General features: G+C 42.0%; 1 protein-coding gene across 7 annotated transcripts in view; it reads right to left on the bottom strand.

The window, feature by feature from the left end:
* The window catches only part of ATF1 (activating transcription factor 1), an 81981-nt gene that overhangs the window by 43130 nt on the left and 20965 nt on the right, over positions 1-17886 (bottom strand). The window contains exon 1 of one of the 7 annotated variants that reach the window (XM_080662801.1): positions 10713-10834. The exons of 5 other annotated variants lie outside the window; for them this stretch is intronic. The gene's annotated coding sequence lies outside the window, so the exon portion shown is untranslated. Of the gene's footprint in view, positions 1-10712; positions 10835-17886 lie in introns of those variants that run through there. One more of the 7 variants, XM_080662805.1, reaches the window with a different exon arrangement.

A 17886-nucleotide genomic window follows, 5' to 3' on the forward strand; every position in this document is an offset into this window, starting at 1 on the left:
GAGGCAGCTCCTGCATTGAGCGTCTGCCCCCTGGTGGTCAGTGTGCATCATAGCGGCCAGTTGTTTCACCATTCAGTCAATTTGCATATTCGGGTTTTATTCTATAGGACTAGAGGCCCAGAGCATGAAATTCGTGCACTGGGGGAGGGGATGTCCCTCAGCCCAGCCTGCACCATCTTCAATCTGGGACCCCTTGGGGGATGTCTGACTGCCCACAGGGACTGGGCCTAAACTGGCAGTCAGACATCTCTCTCACAATCAGGGACTGCTGGCTCCTAACCGCTTGCCTGCCTGCCTGCCTGCCTGATTGCCCCTACCGCTTCTGCCTGCCAGCCTGATCGCCCCCTAACCGCTCCCCTGCTGGCCTGATTAACACCTACCTGCTCCCCTGCTGGCCTGATCGCCCCCAACTGCCCTCCACTGCCGGCCTGGTCACTTCCCTTGCCAGCCTGATGATGCCCCCAACTGCCCTCCCCTGTAGGCCTGATCTTGCCCCCAACTGCTCTCCCCTGCCAGCCCGATCGCTCCTAACTTCCCTCCCCTGCTGGCCTGATCTCACCACCAAATGCCTTCCCCTGCAGGCCTGATCTCGCCCCCAACTGCCCTCCCCTGCCAACCAATTTGGTTCTGATTGGTCGGTTTCTATGCCAGTCAGTGTCTCCGGACCTATCTCCGGGCCTGATCAGAGAGGCAGGGCTGATCAGCAGCCCGTTGAGAAACAGGTGCGGCTGCTGGCAAAGCCTAGAGAAAAAGAGAGAGGCAACAGCTGATCTACAGCTGCCATGGAGGCTGCGGATCAGACGCTGCTTCTCTCCCCGGGCCTCTCTCCGGGCCTGATCTGCAGCCTCCTCGGGTCGCCACGGCAACACAGCACTGACTGCAGGACTGACTGACTTCCGGTGTTTGATCTAGCCTTTGGTCGGTCATTACGGACCCTGGGTTTTTATATATTAGGATAAAAGAATATTTTCTAGCTCATTTTATGAGGCCAAAGACATTAAGAAATAAGAGAACCATAGACCACCATGTTTCTTATGAATGCAGATGCAATAACCCTCAACAAAATATTAGCAAACAGAATCCAGCACATAGAAAAAGAATGTAACACCATAACTAAGTGCTATTTCAGGTATGTAAGGTTGGTTTAACATCTGAAAATCCACCAATGTAATCCACGTTAACAAGCCAAAGAAGAAAAAAAATCATACAATGACAACAATTGATGCAGGCAGGCAGGCAGGCAAGCGGTTAGGAGCCAGCAGTCTGACAAATCATCATTTCTTGAAAAAACTCTCCTAGCCGAAACCGGTTTGGCTCAGTGGATAGAGCGTCGGCCTGCGGACTCAAGGGTCCCAGGTTCGATTCCGGTCAAGGGCATGTACCGTGGTTGCGGGCACATCCCCAGTGGGAGGTGAGCAGGAAGCAGCTTATCGATGTTTCTCTCTCATCGATGTTTCTAGCTCTCTATCCCTCTCCCTTCCTCTCTGTAAAATATCAATAAAATATATTTAAAAAGAAAAAACTCTCCTAAAATTAGGAATAGAAGGGAACTTACACAAACTAACAAAGAGCATCTATAAAAAACAACAACCTACTGTAACCCTGGCCAGTGTGGCTCAGTTGGTTGAACGTTGTCCCATGCACCGAGAGGTGGCTTGTTTGATTTCCAGTCAGACCATATGCCCAGGTTGTGAACTCAATCCCCAGCAGGGGGTGGCCAATCAATATTTCCCTCTCATTGATGTCTCTCTCCCTCCCTCTCTCTCTCCAAAATAAATTTTAAAAAAGACTGTGTAAAGCCCACTGCATGAGAGAACATATTTGCTACCGTTATCTCTGATAAGGGTTTAATCTCCAACATTTACAGGAAACTTATACAACTTAACAAAAGGAAGATAAACAATCCAATCAAAAAATGGGCAAAGGACCTAAATAGACACTTTTCAGAAGAGGACATTCAGAAAGCCAAGAGACATGTGAAAACATGCTCAAAGTCACTAATCATCCGAGAGATGCAAATCAAAACAATGAGGTACCACCTCACATCTGTCAGAATGGCTATCATTAACAAATCAACAAACAAGTGCTGGAGAGGATGCAGAGAAAAAGGAACCCTCCTTCACTGTTGGTGGGAATGCAGACTGGTGCAGCCACTGTGGAGAACATTATGGAGTTTCCTTAAAAAACTAAAAATGGAACTGCCATTTGACCCACTAGAAGTAATACCACTTCTAGGAATATATCCTAAGAAAACAGAAACACTAATCAGAAAGGATATATACACCTCTATGTTCATAGCAGCACAATTTACAATAGCTAAGATTTGGAAACAGCCTAAATGCCCATCAGCAGATGAGTGGATTAGAAAACTATGGTACATCTACACAATGGAATACTATGCTGCTATAAAAAAGAAGGAATTCTTACCATTTGCAGCAACATGGATGGAACTGGAGAGCATTAAGCTAAGTGAAATAAGCCAGTCAGTGAAAGAAAAATACCACATGATCTCACTCATTTATGGATAATAAAGAACATTATAATCTGATGAACAAAAAGATAGATCCAGAGGCAGAGAAGCATCGAACAGACTGTCAACTTACAGCAGGAAGGCTGGGGGGCGGGGAGGGGAGGTAAGAGAACAACCAAAGGACTTGTATGCATGCATATAAGCATAACCAATGGAGCCAACAATGCCAGGGGGTAGGAGAGGCTGGGGGGAGGTCAATGGGGGGAAAAAAGGAGATGTATATACTACTATTTGTAATACTTTAAACAATAAACAATAAAAAATAAAAAGACAGTGTAAAAAATATACAGTTAACATCAGACTTAATGATAAAAGAATGAAAGCTTTTCCTTTAAAATTAGATAAAAAGAAATGATATCCTAGAGAGAAAAATGGCGGCGGAATAGACAGACGTGTTCCGAGCCTTGTCCCGGAGCAGAAAGAAAGAACAGCTGAGGGCCGCACTAGGAGTGTTTGTTGGCAAGTTGGGGGACAGCTGAACTCCATAAGAAGGTGGGAGACTGCTAGACGGGGTTCCCCTGACCTGGCAGCTCCCACTGTGGCTGGGTCCCCTCCCGGAGCTGCGGGCTTGGACGCGGAGTCTGCGCCATCTGGAACCGGAAAGTGGAGCTTATCGGAAACCTGAGAATCCACAACTGCGGCACCCACGGAACAGCTGCGAGCCCCAGAACAACGCTCCCCAATTGGCGCATACACAGGGGTTCAGAGGAGCTCTACACTCCACCACGGAAAGGTCAGATTTCGCCTAGGATAAGGTAAGGTCTCTGGTCCCAGCGCGAGAGAGGAACGCGCGTTTTGCGGGAGCTGGAGGACCAGGGAAGTCTGTGCCTAGAAAAATCCGTGGCTGTTGGGGCAGGCGTGATCTGTGAATGTGGAAGGGGGTCCTCAGAGCTGCTAACAGAAGGGCTCTCTAAAAAGCAACCCATTTTGATCTGAGGTGCAGGGACACCCTAAGAATTTCAGGGGTGTGCTAGACTTATGCGCAGCCACAGAGTGCGCACACTTGGGCTTTTTCCTCTTCAAATCCTTGCTTCTGATTACTAAGCCCAATACATAGGATCACCCAGTTGGGGACACCCTGGGAGACTGCAGGGGAAAGTTGTTTTTCTGGAACCTGGGGATCGGAGCGGGGAGTGAAAATCGGAGAGCCAGCTCTGAGGCAGCCCACTCCCACAAACCGGTAGTGAGTGCAACAGGGAAAGAAGGCTCTAACACTCCCTAGAGAGGCCATAGATAAACCCGGAAGTCAATCCAGAAACACTGCCACCCAGGGGCTGAATCACAAATTGACTCTTGTGTAATCAAAAATAAAGGAATACGAATTAAGACACACCGCCTGCTTAAAATCAGGACTGGCTTACATCACTGAAGAGCAGTGGAACGCAGGGAACTGCAATACTGTCCGGACTGAGAAACAGGCCCGCCAAACAGAACAGAGGAAGTGAATGACCTTCACTACTCCACATTTTATTTTTATTTTTTATTTTTTTATTTTCATTTTTTGCATCTTTTACTCAAGAAACTAATTTTTTCTCTTTTTTCCTCACTTGATTTTACCTTTTTAATTATTACATTTTTATTTTCAATCCATATTATTACTACTGCTATTTTATCTTTTTTTTTTTTTAAGTGTCATTTTATTTTCTCTTCATTTTGTTTTGGGATTAATGTTCTACATTCTATTTTTATCTTTCCTTTAGCATCATTTTACTCTATCTCAACTCTACCTTTATGCCATCACTCTCTTCCTCACTTTTCCCTTTTCGGTGTCCTGTTTATCTTACCCCTTTCCTGCTTTAGATTTTCCCTATTCTTTCTGTTTACCCCCGTTAAAATTTCACCCTACTTATATATCTAATCTCCAATCCCCTGCTCCAAGTCCATACACACCTCTCTCTTCGCTGTCTTAACTATCCAAAAAATTGTTTTTCTCTCTGTCCTTTTGTTGTTGTTCGCTTGAATGTAGATTATATCAAATTTTTATGCTTTTTTGGTTGATTGTTTTGCTTATTCTTCTTTTGTTTATTTTTTTGTTTGTTTAGTGCTTCTGTCTTCCCTTGCCTCACTCAATATTAGTTGGTGTTGTAGTTTGTATTAATCCCCAGGTACTTGTTGCTGGCATTTGCTGGGATAAGTGATTGCTCTACTGGAGTTTTATCCCCAATATATATAGTCTGTTTCCCTTTCTCTCTTAGTCTCTTTCTTGTCTCTCTTATTTTTTTTTATCTTCTTTTTTTCCCTTTTCACAATTTCATTTTGACACTCCTTTTTTTCTTCTTCTTCTTTCTTTCTTTTTCCTCTTCTTCTTTCTCTCCTATCCCCTAATTTGCCTTTATCTGGTGGTCACCTTTATTGGAGGTTGTTAATATCGTGAATACGTTTCTGTTCAGTGCCTTGTGTGTTGTACCTGGTAGTGCTGTATTTTGTGCCTTTAAATCAACGCAGGAGAGAGAGAACTACATAACCAGACACCCAGAGAAGAGAGACCATGGGGAGACAAAGACACAGCCCGCATATGAAAGAAAAGCAGGCATCACCAGAAAAGGAAGTAAACGAAATGGAGGCAAGCAACCTTCCAGAAAAAGAATTCAGAGAAATGGTCATAAGGTGGCTGAAAAGAATGAAAGACAAATTTGACAATATGAGCAAGAACCAAGAGGAAATGAAGAAGAACCAAGAAGAAATGAAAAATGACATCGCTGCTGTAAAGAACTCAATAGAAAGCATCAAGAGTAGACTAGAAGAAGCAGAGGACCGCATCAGTGAGCTAGAAGACAAGATAGAAAAAAATACCCAAGTAGAGCAACTTCTAGAAAAAAAAATTAAAAGGCAGGAGGAGAGCCTAAGGGAACTTTGGGACAACACGAAACAAAACAACATCCGCAAAATAGGGGTTCCAGAAGGAAAGGAAGCTGAGCAAGGAATAGAAAACCTCTTTGAAGAAATAATGACAGAAAATTTCCCTGATATAGAGAAGAAAAAACCCACACAAATCCAAGAAGCTCACAGAGTCCCAAGCAAAATGAACCCCAAAAGACCGACGCCAAAGCACATTATAATTAAATTGGCAAACACCAATGACAAAGTAAGAATCTTAAAAGCGGCAAGAGAGAGACAGAAAGTTACATACAAAGGAACCCCCATCAGACTAGCAACTGATTTCTCAACAGAAACTCATCAGGCCAGAAGGGAATGGAATGAAATATACAAAGTCATGCAAAGGAAGGGTCTGAATCCAAGAATACTGTACCCAGCAAGGCTATCAATCAAAATTGAAGGTGAAATCAGGAGCTTCACAGACAAAAAAGGACTAAGGGAATTTATTACCACCAAACCAGCAATGCAAGAAATGCTAAAGGGTCTACTGTAAAAAAAAAAAAAAAAAGAAATAGGAAGCGAAGAAGGAACACAGGGGTAAAGAATAGGAATGGCGACAAATAAGTGCCTATCAATAATAACTTTAAATGTAAATGGATTAAATGCCCCAATCAAAAGACATAGGGTAATGGATTGGATAAGAAAACATGACCCATATATCTGCTGTCTACAAGAAACCCACCTCAGAAAAAAAGACACACACAGACTGAGGGTGAAGGGATGGAAAAAGGTTTTCCAGGCAAATGGAACTGAAAAAAAAGCTGGAGTAGCAATACTTATATCTGACAAATTAGATCTCAAGCTGAAGGACATAACAAGAGATAAGGAAGGCCACTTCATAATACTAAAGGGAGCAATCCAACAAGAAGAAATAATTCTGGTAAACATATATGCACCCAATACAGGAGCACCCAAATACATAAAAAAACTCCTGGAGGATATCAAGGGAGAGATTGACAGCAATACAATCATAGTAGGAGACTTTAATACCCCACTATCACCATTGGACAAATCCTCTAAACAAAAAATCAGCAAAGAAACATCAATCCTAAATGACTCACTAGACCAGATGGAATTAATTGACATCTTCAGAACATTTCACCCCAAAGCCACAGAATATACATTCTTCTCAAGTGCACATGGGTCATTTTCAAAGATAGACCATATGTTGGGACATAGGCAAAGTCTCTTCAAATTCAAGAAGATAGAAATCATATCAAGCATCTTCTCCGACCACAGTGGCATAAAACTGGAAATCAACTACAGTAAAAATAACCCAAAGAAATCAAACACATGGAGGCTAAACAACATGCTATTAAACCATGACTGGGTTACCAGAGAGATCAAAGAAGAAATAAAAAACATCATGGCAACAAATGACAATGAAAACACTACAATCCAAAATCTATGGGACACAGCGAAAGCAGTCTTGAGAGGGAAGTTCATAGCTCTACAAGCCTACTGCAAAAAACAAGAAACAATGGTAATAAATTACCTAACCCTAAAACTCAAAGAGTTAGAAAAAGAGCAACAAGAAAAGCCCAGTGTAAGCAGAAGGAAGGAAATAATAAAGATCAGAGCAGAGATAAACGACATAGAGACCAAAGAAACAATACAAAAGATCAACAAAACCAAGAGCTGGTTCTTTGAAAGGATAAACAAGATTGATGAACCTCTAGCCAGGCTCACCAAGAAGCAAAGAGAGAGGACCCAAATAAACAAAATCAGAAATGAAAGAGGTGAAATAACAATAGATCCCGCCGAAATACAAAGGATTGTTAAAAAATACTACGAACAACTCTATTCCAACAAACTGGACAACCTGGAGTAAATGGACATATTCCTAGAAAAATATAACCTTCCAAAACTCAATCAAGAAGAATCTAAACAGCTCAATATGCCAGTAACTATGGAAGAAATTGAAGCAGTCATCAAAGAGCTTCCGGCAAACAAAAGCCCGGGGCCAGACGGCTTCACAGGAGAGTTTTACCAAACATTCAAGGAAGAACTGAAACCTATCCTCCTCAGACTATTCCAAAACATTCAAGAGCAAGGAACACTTCCAAGCTCCTTCTATGAAGTCAGCATGACCCTAATACCAAAACCAGATAAAGACAACACAATGAAGGAGAATTACAGGCCAATATCCCTCATGAATGTAGATGCCAAAATCCTCAACAAAATTCTAGCAAATCGGATCCAGCAGTACATCAGAAAGATCATACACCATGACCAAGTAGGGTTTATCCCAGGAATGCAAGGATGGTACAATATCCGAAAATCAATAAATGTGATACATCACATAAACAAACTGAAAGATAAAAATCACATAGTCATATCAATTGATGCAGAAAAAGCATTTGACAAAATCCAACACCCTTTCTTGATAAAAACTCTTAACAAGGTGGGAATAGAAGGATCATACCTCAACATAATAAAAGCTATATATGATAAACCCACAGCTAACATCATACTCAATGGGCAAAAACTAAAACCATTTCCCCTAAGAACAGGAACAAGACAAGGATGCCCACTCTCACCACTCCTGTTTGACATTGTACTGGAAGTATTAGCCATTGCAATTAGACAAGAAGAAATAAAAGGCATCCAAATTGGAAAAGAAGAAGTAAAGCTGTCCTTATTTGCAGATGACATGATATTGTACATAAAAAACCCGAAAGACTCCATCGAAAAACTAACAGACTTAATAAATGAATTCGGCAATGTAGCAGGATACAAAATTAATGCCAAGAAATCTATGGCATTTCTATACACCAACAGTGAACTTACAGAAAGAGAGACTAAAAAAGCAATCCCATTTTCCATTGCACCAAAAAAATTAAGATACTTAGGAATAAACCTAACCAAGGAGGTAAAAGACCTATATGCAGAAAACTACAGGACACTGAAAAAAGAGATAGAGGAAGATGTAAACAGATGGAAGAACATACCATGTTCATGGATTGGTAGAATCAACATCATCAAAATGTCCATACTACCCAAAGCAATCTATAGATTCAATGCACTCCCCATTAAAATACCAACGGCATATTTCACAGACCTAGAAAGAACTCTCCAAAAATTCATCTGGAATAAAAAAAGACCCCAAATAGCCACAGCAATCCTGAGAAAGAAGAATAAAGTAGGAGGGATCTCAATACCAGATTTCAAGCTGTATTACAAAGCCACTGTCCTCAAAACAGCCTGGTACTGGCACAAGAACAGACATATAGATCAATGGAATAGAATAGAGAATCCAGATATCGACCCAAACCAATATGCGCAATTAATATTTGACAAAGGAGGCATGAGCATACAATGGAGTCAAGACAGTCTCTTCAATAAATGGTGTTGGGAAAATTGGACAGATACATGCAAAAAAATGAAACTAGATCACCAACTTACACCATACACAAAAATAAACTCAAAATGGATACAGGACTTAAATATAAGACGGGAAACCATAAAAATACTAGAGGAATCCACAGGCAGCAAAATCTCAGACATATGCCAAAAGAACTTTTTCACTGATACTGCCCCTAGGGCAATGGAAGCCAAAGAGAAAATAAACAAATGGGACTACATCAAAATAAAAAGCTTTTGCACAGCAAAAGAAACCATCAACAAAACAACAAGAAACTCCACTGTATGGGAGAACATATTTGCAAATGGTATCACTGATAAAGGTTTAATTTCCAACATCTACAGGCAGCTTATACAACTTAATAAAAGGAAGATAAATGATCCAATAAAAAAATGGGCAACGGACCTAAATAGAATCTTTTCGAAAGAAGACAGAAGGAAGGCCAAGAGACATATGAAAACATGCTCAAAGTCACTAATTATCCGAGAGATGCAAATCAAAACGACAATGCGATACCATCTCACACCTGTCAGAATGGCTATCATCAACAAATCAACAAATGACAAGTGCTGGCAAGGATGCGGAGAAAAAGGAACCCTTGTGCACTGCTGGTGGGAATGCAGACTGGTGCAGCCACTTTGGAGAACAGTATGGAGTTTCCTCAAAAAACTGAAAATGGAACTCCCATTTGACCCAGTAATCCCACTCCTAGGAATATATCCTAAGAAACCAGAAACACCAATCAGAAAGGATATATGCACCCCTATGTTCATAGCAGCACAATTTACAATAGCTAAGATGTGGAAACAGCCTAGGTGCCCATCAGCAGATGACTGGATCAGAAAACTATGGTACATCTACACAATGGAATACTATGCTGCCATAAAAAAAGAAGGAATTACTACCATTTGTAGGCACCTGGATGGAATTAGAGAACATTATGCTAAGGGAAATAAGCCAGTCAATGAAAGAAAAATACCACATGATCTCACTCATTTGGTGATAATGAAAAACATTATAAACTGATGAACCAAAAGATAGTTACAGAGGCAGTAAAGCATCAAACAGACTGTCTAATTACAGCGGTAAGGTTAGGGAGAGGTGGGGGAAATAAGAGATCAACTGAAGGACTTGTAGGCATGCATATAAGAGTAACCAACAGATGCAAAACATTGGGGGGGGGAGGGCATGTATGGGAGTGGAGGGGGGGAATGGTAAGATATGTACACATATAATACCTTAATAAAAATTTGAAAAAAAAAAAAAAAAGAAATGATATCCATTCTTACAACTCTATTCAATAGAGTTCTGGCCAGTGCAATAAGGCAAGAAATAGAAATAACATGCATACAGATTGGAAAAGACAAAATAAAACTATCTCTATTTTCAGGTGACATGACAGTCTATATAGAAAATCCCATAAAATAGTAAAAAAATTAAAAAATATAAATAAATCATCTCTTCTAGAATAAGTGAGTTCAGCAATGTTACAAGGTACAAGATCAATAAATAAAAATCAACTGCCTTTCTAAATACTAACAACAAATAAAGTCCAAAATCAATAAAACATAATCCTATATAAATGAGCATGTTTTCATGCAAATTGTCCCCTTGACTGAGAGTTCCATGAGGAGTTTGACCAGAGGGCGGGGCTGGCCGGCCAACTGCCTGCAGCCCCTCCCCCGATTGGACCCCCCCGACCCCGATCGGAGGCGGGGCTGGCCCACCAACCGCCCATGGCCCCTTCCCCCGACCGGCCCCGCTGGTCCCAATCGGGGCAAGCCGGATGGACCCCAGCTGTGCACAAATTCATGCACCAGGCCTCTAGTTTACAATAGATTCTAAGAAAATATGCAGCCCTAGCCAGTTTGGCTCAAGAGGACAGAGCATCAGCCTGCAGACTGAAGGATCCTGGGCTCAATTCCGGAGAGGGGCACGTACCTCGGTTGCAGGCTCCAGAGCGAGTGCAGCAGGCAACCAATCGATGTTTCTCTCACATCAATATTTCTCTGTCTTTCCCTCTCTCTTCCACACTCTCTAAAAAATCAATGAATAAATACCCTAGGGTGAGGATTAAAAAAAAATGATGTTGAAAAACAGATAATAAATTAAAAAAGAAAATATGCAATACTTTCATGCACCGGTGGGGTCCCTTGGCCTGGCCTGTGCCCTCTCGCAATCTGGGACCCCTTGGGGGATGTCCACTGCTGGCTCAGTGGATAGAGTGTCAGCCTGCGGACCAAAGGGTCCCAGGTTCAACTCCAGTCAAGGGCACATGCTCGGGTTGCAGGCTCCTTCCCCAGTAGGGGGCGTGCAGGAGGCAGCCAATCAATGATTTCCTCTAGAGGCCCTATTGCACAAAATACGTGCAAGAGTAGGCCTTCCCAGCCCCAGCTGCCTTGGCCCTCACAGCCCCAGCTTCATCCGAAAGGTCATCCAGAAGGACATCCGGACGGTCGTTCCGCTGTTCGGCCATTACGTCAATTTGCATATTACACTTTTATTATTATAGATTATTATAGACTAGAGGTCTGGTGCACGAATTTGTGCACAGATGGGGTCCCTCTGGGTGGTCTGCAGGGATCGGGTCGAAACCCGCAGTCCAACGCCGCCTGCAGCTCCTACCTACCGCTCCCGCTCATCCCGGCTCCACTGTGCCTGCCGCAAGCTCGCACCAAATCAGTCCCGACCGGGAGAGGCTCGTGGTGCTTGCCAGCCATGAGCCCTGTGTCTGGCACCCTCCCAAGGGGAGCAGCCTGCAGGATCTGGCTGAAACCGGCTCTCTGACATCCCCCGAGGGGTCCCAGATTGCAAGAGGGCGCAGGCCAGGCTGAGGGACTGCACTGGTGCACGACTGGGCCAGGGAGGGATCAAAGGAGGGCTCCTGGGCATATCAGGGCATATCTAGCCTATCTCGTTCAGTCCCTATCAGATGGACCCCAGCAGCAAGCTACCTACTGGTAGGAGCATCTGCCCCCTGGTGGTCAGTGCACAACATAGCGACTGGTCGACCAGTCAAATGTCTGCCCTGTGGTGGTCAGTGCACATCATAATAAGCAGCTGAGCAGCCTTAGCATATCATTAGCATATTATGCTTTGATTGGTCGTCCAGTTATTCTGTTGTTCGGTCTATTTGCATATTACCCTTTTATTATTTAGGATGTTTCTATCTCTCTCCCCATTCCTATCTGAAATCAATAAAAATATTTTTAAAAATTAACTTAAAATTGCCCTAACCAGTTTGGCTCAGTGGATAGAGCATTGGCCTGCGGACTCAAGGGTCCCAGGTTCAATTCTGGTCAAAGGCATGTACCTTGGTTGCTGGCACATACCCAGTAGGGAGTGTGCAGGAGGCAGCTGATTGATGTTTCTCTCTCATCGATGTTTCTAACTCTCTCTCCCTCTCCCTTCCTCTCTGTAAAAAATCAATAAAATATGTATTTTTAAAAAATCAGTAAAATATATTTATTTAAAAATTAACTTAAAATGAATCATGGACTTAAATGTAAAATATAGAACTTTCAGAAAAAAACAGGAGGAAAAAATCTTTGAAATATAGGACTAGGCAAAGAGTTCTGAGATACCAAAAGCACAATCCATAAAAGAAAAAACTGATAAATTGGACCTAATCAAAATTTAAAACTTTGGGCTCTGTGAAAGACCTTGTTAAGCAAATAAAATTATTCTTCTACTTCCCTATACCATCTTGCTGGAAACATCCAAATAAATTCACCTAGATTTCTAACCCACTCTACAGGAGGATCTGTCTTTATCAAAAAGTAAAACCCAGCTGACCAAGAATGTCCAAGACATTAGATGGAGAATTTCCCGGTAAGAAAGGATTACCAAAAGCTCTGTTGCACACAAATACATTTTTAGTATATCCCTGGACAAACCTTGGGTTAAATTCTAAAGTCAAAATTATTAATGGAATGAAGATCAATCTGTTTTAAAAATGTTTTAGAGCTGCCCAGTTGGCGTGGCTCAGTGGTTAAGCGTCAACCTATGTACCAGGAGGTCATGGATCGATTCCTGGATGGGGCATATGCCCAGGTTATGAGCTCAATCCCCAGTGCGAGGTGTGCAGGACGTGGCCGATCAATAATTCTCTCTCATCATTGATGTTTCTATCTATCTCTCCCTCTCCCTTCCTCTCTGAAATCAATTAAAAAACATTAAAAAATGTTTTGGAGTCAAGTCTATACGTAATTTCTTTAACTATCCTCATTTATCCTCATCCTCTGCCTTGAGGAAACAAAGGACTGGTGATTACAGACTCTGGAGTTGTAGGAGTGCCCGCAACCAATGATATAGTATTCCTCAGATCTCCTTTCACTAGTTAAAGACTTATTCCTCAGCTGCTGGCAGACAGTGTTCAGTTGTCAGTTCTCTTTGGAAATGCCTTGAATGATGAGAGTCACCTTGCTCAAGGTTGCACATTCCGCCCTTCTCAAGATGCAATGACTGGTGCATGCAGGGATACAAAGGCCTGGCTGGCTCCTTACCCCAATTCTTTTTTTTTTTTTTTCATATATATTTTTTAAGACATATTTTATTGATATTTTACAGAGAGGAAGGGAGAGGGACAGAGAGTTAGAAACATCGATGAGAGAGAAACATCCATCAGCTGCCTCCTGCACACCTCCTACTGGGAATGTGCCCGCAACCAAGGTACGTGCCCTTGACCGGAATCGAACCCGGGACCCTTCAGTCCACAGGCCGATGCTCTATCCACTGAGCCACACCGGTTTCGGCTTACCCCAATTCTTAAAGAACTATCTTAGCTAATGATATGGGGTTTGTTGAGGCCTTCATTGAGAGTGAATCCTCCCTCTGCTCAATCTTGGTTCCTTTTCTTCCTTTCTTTCCATTCCCAGTAGAGGACTCCCCAATTAACCTGAATGCTAATCTCTGTCTCATAATCGGCTTCTTGGGAAAACCAAACTGTGACAGAAGTCAAACAGCTGAAATTCAAATCTTGTCTCTAGCTTTACTGGTTGTGTAACCTCTAAAATGGGAATGATAAAAGCAGGTAGGGCCGAAACCGGTTTGGCTCAGTGGATAGAGCATCAGCCTGCGGACTGAAAGGTCCCAGGTTCGATTCCGGTCAAGGGCACGTACCTTGGTTGCGGGCACATCCCCAGTGGGAGGTGTGCAGGAGGCAGCTGATCGATGTTTCTCTCTCATCGATGTTTCTAACTCTATCCCTCTCCCTTCCTCTCTGTAAAAAAATCAATAAAATATATTAAAAAAAAAAAAAAGCAGGTAGGGAGATTGATATGAGGGTTGAAGACATTAAAACATGTAAAATGCTTAGAAATGCACCCAGCACACAATGGAAACTCAATAAATGTCAGCTGTTTTTGCCATCATTGTCACATGGTTCAAGTATACAAATTCACCTACAATATGAGAATTACTGGAAGTTATGAGCTGGGTAAGACCTTCGAGTTCATCAAGTCTGATGCCCTTAATCTCCAGATGATGAACATCAAGTCTAAATAAGTGACTTAGTCAATGTTCCAGAGTTACTAAGTAACAAAATCACCATTCAAACCAGGTCTAATTGCATCCATTGTTCTGTCCACAAAGCAAGACTGCCTCTCAATCTACATACACTTTGTAATTAAATGAAATTTAGTAAGAATTGAGTCCCTCCCCTTCATGTTCTTGCCATAATTGAACCTTAGCTCTCCACTGATGAACACTGCCTCCCTTATGGCTCTCTCCTGCACTTCTCTACCATGATCCTATAGACAGGGTGGGTGTTCCTTTGCTCTTCAAGGTGACTCTCATCATCCAAGGTGACTCTCAGAACACTGTTCATTCAAATTCCTTCCAGAAAACTCTAAAATTTGAGACTCATAGCAGCAGACAGTGTGGTGTCATGTGCCCTCATTTCTTTAAGACTTTAGTACCCTACGCACTCTATTCTCTCCAATACTACTCTTGATACAATTTGATTTCAATAGGCAACTTCCATGCCCAAGCCTGTTTTTGATTCCTCTCCTACAGAGCCCAGTCTTCCACCCTCCTCAACCACCCACTCCGATTACCATACCTTATCAGGGTTTTTAAACAGACCTTTTTCAAAGGTCTGTTTGGAAACAAATCTTCCATGTGCAGGAATATCTTGCTCAATGCAAAGCATTTAGCATTTCTGCCCCTGTTCGTGAAATGCCAGTGGCAACCCATCCCCACCCCTACAAATTTCTGGACATCTCGATGGGGGACCATACCACTCCAGTTGAGAACCACTTACTTAAACCTTATCATTACCAATAAATGCGCCTCTCCATAATCTCAAATTCAAGTATCCCTCTTTCTGAGTACCACTTACTTCCAATTCACTACCTCTACTATTGGACTCTTAATAATTCTTAGACTCCATAGGAACCTATAATGCATTGAGCCTACCATCTTCCCTGCTCTTGACCCATCAAATCCCCACTTCCTTCCTTATACAGCTTAAACTTCACAGTCCAGTATTATATCTCATACACCTCCAATATTCTTGTCTTTTCCTGCTTCATCGTAGTTCCTTGACTAAGCAACAATCCTGCTAACTCAACTACTCTATGCCTGTAACCTGTATGCAAATACCTGAATCTGTACTTAATCCCTTTAAATTTGTGGAAGGAAGGGGCCACATGCTAACCTGACATGCTCAGGGAAGGCCTGCATGGCAGTCTTGCAAACTCAGAGACCTAAAGTTACCACAAAGGATGGTCTGAAATTAAACTTTAACTAAAAGCAGTTATGGTGGGTAGTTATATCCTAGGCCGGTATCTTCACTGACAAGGTCAACCTTTACCTTAACTGAGCCTATCTGTCTTTTTGCATCTAAGATAACATACCCTTTGAAATGTCTGGGTAACTTGTAATGTCCCTTTTTCTGGACCCCCTTGGGGCACAACCTAATGTGCCTGGGGCTCCAGGACAGATACCACAAATTCCTTCATTGTTATGTTACTTGCTCCTGCACCCACCTAAGTACATGTCTATCATTTTACTTTTTATCCAATCCTAGGGGTTTCCCAGCTTTGCTTTCTCCCACCTCTCTAGTCTATCACCAATGGATTTCATGTAACCCACTTATGTCCCTTTCCTTTGATTGCAATGTATAAATATAGATGTAACTCACCATTCTCCGCAGTATTATCTCAATTCGTTGAGGTTCTGCTTCCTGGCATATGTTGACAGTTTGGCTCAAACAAACTCACAAAAATTCTTTACAGGTTTCAATGGTTTTTTTACGTTAACAAATCCATGATTAGTAACCTCAAGTGGACTTTAATGCTCTCCAGCAATCCTACTACCTATCCCTAGTCCACTTATGTCCCTACTGTCCTAGCAGACTATTTCATCCTTTCTCCTTCATCTGTATCTTCTCAAAGTATTTTATTTCACTGAGAAACAAAGACACCATCAAAAGAAAACTTTAGGGTATCTTATCTCGAATCTACCTGCCTAATCTGTATTTACTTTCTTTCTTATTATGATGTGCCTGTGCTCATATAAAACAAATTTTTCTACTAATTCTCATCTCCTTCCCTACTCAAGGACATAATCACAGGATTGCCCTCTCTCTCCTGTATCATCAAATGTTTCCCTTCTACTTTATCATTCCCACTGGTATACAAATAGTCTGTTACTTCCATCTTAAAATTAATAAAAATAAAACTTCCATAACCTACAACCCCCTCCAGAAACTTCACTTTTTAGCTCCATTTTGCAGCAAAAAAAATCCTCAAAGAAGTTGTCTATCCATTTTGTGGTCAATGAGTTTATTTACTCTTTTTTTTTTCTTTCTTTCTTGTGTCTACTCATTTTCTCTCCTCTCTTTTTTTCATGCACTCTTGGATCCTATTAGATTTTCATCCCCACTCAAACTGAAATAGCTCTTATCGAGATTATCAATCAACTAATTCTCTGTTGCCAAATAAGAGTCCATTCTTGTTATTTGTGGTAGCTATGTTCCATAAAGTCACCCTGTCCACTGAACTGACAAATTCTGAACCACTGCTCCCAGGGAAAATACACGGCCAGCTTCCTGAAAACCTGGGCACATTTTTATCAACTGGTCAAAATATGACCTTGTTTTATGTGTTTCTCTATTTAAAAACACCTTATTTAAATACATACATTGTTAATTCATTAACACCGAATTCATGGTCAACAGCACTAGAACTCATGCCTGAATAAAACTAATTTAACCCATGTGTTTTCTACATAAGGTATATCACAGACTTTTTGCAGTTAGACAACACTTCACTGGTATGCCTACAGGCCATTTTAAACAGCAAAATCACCAACAAAAAGTATAAAAATGCAAAAAAAATGACACTAACTAGAACACAAAAAGGAGAATTGTTTACAGAATGAGAGCTAAAATAAGACAGAGCACTGTCTTTTCAACCTCAGCTGGGAAGGTGTACATCAAGTGATTAAAATTTTTCACCACTCTGTGCATATCCACTAATGACCACAAAAGTGCTGTGAGTTTTTATTTGGAGGATATAAATAAGTTGATCAAGTATGTGAATTTGCAAATACAGAATCTATAATAATAAAAGGGTAATATACTAATTAGACCGGGTCAACTGGACATCTTCCGGTCGTCCTGCCTTCCTTCCGGACAAAGCCACAGTGTTGGGAGCCAAGGCAGAGGCGGTTAGGGTTGATCAGGCCAGCAGGGGAGGGCAGTTAGGGGTGATCAGGCAGGCAGGCAGAGGGGTTAGGGGCGATCAGGCAGGCAGGCAGGTGAGCAGTTGGGAGCCAGCAGTCCCGGATTGTGAGAGAGATGTCCAACTGTTGGTTTAGGCTCGATCCCGCAGGGATCCAGGATTGGAGAGGGTGCAGGCCCGGCTGAGGGACCCTCCCCCGCCGCCCCATGCACGAATTTCATGCACCGGGTCTCTAGTCCTTGAATAATGAGGCTCAACTGAGTTATTTTTTACTCCTCATTTTACCTACCAGCAGCATTGTACACAGTTGACCATCACCTCATTCTTAATTCCCAAGATCCCAATTTCTCTTGATTTTCATCTTACCTCACTGACCATCCCCATTTAATCTCCCCAAAACCCAAATTTATTTAAAAAAAAATTTTTTA

This window comes from Plecotus auritus, assembly GCF_963455305.1.
Source record: "Plecotus auritus genome assembly, chromosome: 3".
NCBI lineage: Eukaryota > Metazoa > Chordata > Mammalia > Chiroptera > Vespertilionidae > Plecotus > Plecotus auritus.